We start from the raw sequence: 5,379 nt of genomic DNA on the forward strand, positions 1-5,379 counted from the left end.
TAATTGGTTTAATTGCTCCGTTTCCTTTGGCATCTCTATTTTGAATTTCACACTCAAAAAATGGTTTCTCTTCTCCGTAACTTCCCTTTTCTTTCTCTCTTTCTGTTTCCTGAAGTTTGCGGTTTTCGCATTTCTTCCTTGCGACGTCATTTGGTGATTTCTTGGTGTTTTTCTTTGCTCGAAAGGCGATTCTGTCTCTTCGTCTTCAATCTTCTTCGAAGCTTCTTCCTTTGTTTAGGTTGGTTCTTCTTTTCATCGTTCTCATCATTTTTTTCTGGTAAAGCTTTGATTCTCACTGAATGTATGTTGGAAAGCTTGAACCTTTTTGTAGTCTTGTGTTTGCTTGTTTCTGTGATGTATTTTTTCTAGCTTCTTTTTCGTCTTTTATGCATACTCCTGGTATTTCTGCTGAGGCTTTTTAGGGCTTTGCATGTTTTGCTGCTTGCTTCTAGTTGTTCTTTAATACTTGAGTTTTGTGAACTGCCCTTGTTTGCTTCTAAAAAGATTGCCCTTTGATTTTTGCCCTGTTGATAGCTTTTCCTTGCTTCTGAATTTTGTGGACGATAATGATGCTTTTTATTTTCCTGGAAAGATTGTGTCTTTGCTACCTTCTTCTTGATATGCTTTGTTATTTGGTCGCTTCGTTTGTTGACTATGACTGAGACTGTGGGAGACTGTGGGTCTGGAGTCTGGTTATTTTGATGGTTTTATCTGTGACTCGTGGCTTTCTATTCAGAGTTGTCATTTTTGTTGAAAAAGGGGTCATTATCTTCCTCTATTCGAGGTGTAGGCTTGTAGGTTTTCCAGAGTCCTTGTTTTGCCTCCAAAGTATGCCCCTGGATCTTTTTGGTGTAGGTCCTGGGGTTTCCTTTTATCGCTTGTACTGTGCTGGATTATGTTGGCCGAGTTATTTTGACTTTGTCCGAGATGTTTTTTAGTAATCCATTCTTCCTTTCTTGTTTGTAGGACTAGTTGGCCATGTCTTCTCGCAAAAATATTGTCGAGGCGTCTTCTAAGGTTCCTGAGGGGATGTCTGATTGGTTGGACTCCCTTGTGTTACTGAGTGTTTCTTTAGCCAATTCTGAATTTTGCGTAGAGCTTAGAAAATATCACCGAATTTGTAGCAGTGGAGATCAGGAGAACAGTTACAAGTTGGTAGCACCTGATTCTGACGATAGGGTTTGCTTCCCTGTTCTAACTCAGGGGAAGCATCCCTTTTTCTATGCATATGATTTCTTTTTTAGTCAAATGAACATCACTCTTCCCTTTACTTCTTTCAAAACTGACCTGTTATGGTCCTGTAATGTTGCCCCTTCTCAGCTTCACCAAAATTCTTAGGATTTTATCAAGATTTTTAAGTTGGTTTGTCGAGAATTTGCTGTTACTCCTTCTCAAACTCTCTTTTTGTATCTTTTTGTGTTGACCAAGCCTGGGACGACTGATGAGCGGAAAATTTATACGCTTTTTGGCATTGTTTTTAGTATGTTTTTAGTAGGATCTAGTTACTTTTAGGGATGTTTTTATTAGTTTTTATGTTAAATTCACATTTCTGGATGTTTTTAGGGATGTTTTTTGGCATCAATTACTTACTTCTGTAAACCCTATTGACTCGTTTAGTATAAATAGGACTTTTTACTATTGTATTAGAGATCTTTGATCAGTTTTATGCTATCTTAGACTTTCATGGGTCTGGCCATTCGGCCATGCCTGGACCATTATCACTTATGTATTTTCAAACGGTAGAGTTTCTGCACTCCATAGATTAAGGTGTGGAGCTCTACTGTTCCTCATGATTTAATGCAAAGTACTACTGTTTTTATATTCAATTCAACTTATTCTGCTTCTAAGATATCCATTCGTTCCCAAGAACATGATGAATGTGATGATTATGTGACGCTCATCATCATTCTCACTCATGAACGCGTGCCTGACAAACACTTCCGTTCTACATGCAAACAAGCTAGAATGAATATCTCTTAGATATCTAATACAGGGGACCGAGTCCGAGTTATTAGTATCTTCGTGGTATAAGTTAGAACCCATGGATGGCCATTCCTGAGATCCGAAAAGTCTAAACTTTGTCTGTGGTATTCCGAGTAGGATCTGGGAAGGGATGGCTGTGACGAACTTCAAACTCGCGAGTGCTGGGCGTAGTGACAGACGCAAAAGGAGGGTGAATCCTATTCCAGTATGATCGAGAACCTCCAGATGATTAGCCATGCCATGACAGAGCATTTGGACCTTTTTCACAAGAGAGGATGGGATGTAGCCATTGACAACGGTGATGCCCTTACAGAAAGCTTGCCATGGAAAGGGGTAAGACTGATTGGATGAAGACAGCGGGAAAGCAGAGATTCAGAGGAACGAAAGCATCTCTATACGCTTATCTGAAATTCTCACCAATGATATACATAAGTATTTCTATCTTTATTTTCTATTTATTTATTATTATTAATCGAAAACTCCATAACCATTTAATATCCGCCTGACTGAGATTTACAAGATGACCATAGCTTGCTTCATACCAACAATCTCCGTGGGATCGACCCTTACTCACGTAAGGTTTATTACTTGGACGACCCAGTGCACTTGCTGGTTAGTTGTGCGAAGTTGTGAAGTTATGTATGGACCATGGTATTGTGCACCAATTTTTTGGCGCCGTTGCCGGGGATTGTTCGAGTTTGGACAACTGATGGTTCATCTTGTTGCTCAGATTAGGTAATTCTCTTTTTATTTTCTTCTCAAAAAAAAAGTTTTCAAAATTCTTTCAAAAATTTTTCTTTATTTTCGTTTTTCAAAAAAAATTATTTTCGAAAAAAAAATTTAAATTATTCTATGGCTTCAAAACTTTCAAGAATGAATTCTAGAGTTTCATGGTAACATGTTGAATCCTATCTGGCTGTAAAGCCATATTCAAACTGCTTTGGGATTGGTCTTCAACTAATCACCACAATGCATGTAATTCCATCCTAAAGCTGACTGGCTATTAAGCCATGTCCAACCCTTTGATTGGAGCTTTGGGCTAATATTGAAAGATTCCTGGAATTCTTCTTAAAGATTTTGGAATTTTTATTTTCTTTTTCACATTAATTTTCGAAAAATCCAAAAAAAATCATAAAATCATAAAAATAAAAAATATTTTGTGTTTCTTGTTTGAGTCTTGAGTCAATTTCAAGTTTGGTGTCAAGTGCATTTTTTTTCTAAAAAAAAAAAATTTATGCATTTTTCGAAAATTCATGCATTCATAGTGTTCTTCATGATCTTCAAGTTGTTCTTGGCCAGTCTTCTTGTTTGATCTTCATATTTTCTTGTTTTGTGTCTTTTCTTGTTTTTCATATGCATTCTTGCATTCATATTGTCTAAGCATTAAAAATTTCCAAGTTTAGTGTCTTGCATGTTTTTCTTTTCTTAAAAATTTTTCAAAAATAAGTTCTTGGTGTTCATCTTGACATTCAAAGTGTTCTTGGTATTCATCTTGACATTCATAGTGTTCTTGCATTCATCACATGTTTTGATCCAAAATTTTCATGCATTGCATCATTTTTCATGTTTTTCTCTCTCATCATTAAAAATTCAAAAATCAAAAAAATATCTTTCCTTTTTTCTCTCATAAATTTTGAAAATTTGGATTGACTTTTTCAAAAATTTTTAAAATTCAATTGTTTCTTATGAGTCAAATCAAATTTTCAATTTAAAAATCTTATCTTTTTCAAAAATCAAATCTTTTTCATTTTTTTCTTATTTATTTTCGAAAATTTTAAAAATATTTTTCAAAAATCTTTTTCTTAATTTTACATCATATTTTCGAAAATATCATCAACAACTAATGTTGTGATTCAAAAATTTCAAGTTTGTTACTTACTTGTTAAGAAAGATTCAAACTTTAAGTTCTAGAATCATATCTTGTGATTTCTTGTGAATCAAGTCATTAATTGTGATTTTAAAAAATCAAATCTTTTTCAAAACTAATTTCAATCATATCTTTTCAAAAATATCTTTTTATCTTATTTTTTTCAAATACCTTTTCTAACTTCTTATCTTCTTATCTTTTAAAAATTGAATTTCAAATCTCTTTCAACTAACCACTTAACTTTTTATTTGATTCTTATCTTTAGTAAAACTGCCCAACTAACTTTTTATCTTTAATTTTCAAAAATCCCTTCCCTCTTTTTCAAAATTTCTTTTTAATTAACTAATTATTTTAATTTTTTATTTTAATTTTATTTCATTCTTAATTTTCGAAAATCATTAACCCTTTTTCAAAAACTATTTTCGAAATTTAACTTTAAATTTTAATTTTTAATTTTTGAAAATCCTCTCACCTCTCATCTTCTTCTATTTATTTATTCATCTACTAACACTTCTTTCATCTCATATCTCTGCTCTCCTCACCCTTGTGTTTGGATTCTTCTCCCTTCTCTTTCCTTACATTACATTCTTTTCTTCTTCTACTCACACAAAGGAATCTCTATACTGTGACATAGAGGATTCCATATTTTCTTTATTATTCCCTTCTTTGTCATATGAGCAGGAGCAAGGACAAGAACATTCTTGTTGAAGCAGATCCTGAACCTGAAAGGACTCTGAAAAGGAAACTAAGAGAAGCTAAAATACAACAATCCAGAGACAACCTTACAAGAATTTTCGAACAGGAAGAGGAGATGGCAGCCGAAAATAATAATGCAAGGAGGATGCTTGGTGACTTTACTGCACCTAATTCCAATTTACATGGAAGAAGTATCTCCATTCCTGCCATTGGAGCAAACAATTTTGAGCTAAAACCTCAATTAGTTTCTCTGATGCAACAAAACTGCAAGTTTCATGGACTTCCATCTGAAGATCCTTTTCAGTTCTTAACTGAATTCTTGCAGATATGTGATACTGTTAAGACTAATGGAGTAGATCCTGAAGTCTACAGGCTCATGCTTTTCCCTTTTACTGTGAGAGACAGAGCTAGAATATGGTTGGACTCTCAACCTAAGGATAGCCTGAACTCTTGGGATAAGCTGGTCAAGGCTTTTTTAGCCAAGTTCTTTCCTCCTCAAAAGTTGAGTAAGCTTAGAGTGGATGTTCAAACCTTCAGACAGAAAGAAGGTGAATCCCTCTATGAAGCTTAGGAGAGATACAAGGAACTGACCAAAAAGTGTCCTTCTGACATGCTTTCAGAATGGACCATCCTGGATATATTCTATGATGGTCTGTCTAAATTAGCTAAGATGTCATTGGATACTTCTGTAGGTGGATCCATTCACCTAAAGAAAACGCCTGCAGAAGCCCAAGAACTCATTGACATGGTTGCTAATAACCAGTTCATGTACAGTTCTGAGAGGAATCCTGTGAGTAATGGGACGCCTCAGAAGAAAGGAGTTCTTGAAATTG

General features: G+C 34.7%; 1 non-coding gene across 1 annotated transcript; it reads right to left on the minus strand.

Annotated features, from left to right (window-relative positions):
* Window positions 1–5,054: 5,054 nt before the first annotated feature.
* Window positions 5,055–5,162, minus strand: LOC148565712 (small nucleolar RNA R71). Its single transcript, XR_015885540.1, has one exon. It is a non-coding gene; the product is annotated as a small nucleolar RNA R71 (small nucleolar RNA).
* Window positions 5,163–5,379: the final 217 nt, after the last annotated feature.

The sequence above is a fragment of the Arachis ipaensis genome, chromosome B5 (assembly GCF_059453495.1).
Source record: "Arachis ipaensis isolate K30076 ecotype BB chromosome B5, ASM5945349v1, whole genome shotgun sequence".
Lineage (NCBI taxonomy): Eukaryota > Viridiplantae > Streptophyta > Magnoliopsida > Fabales > Fabaceae > Arachis > Arachis ipaensis.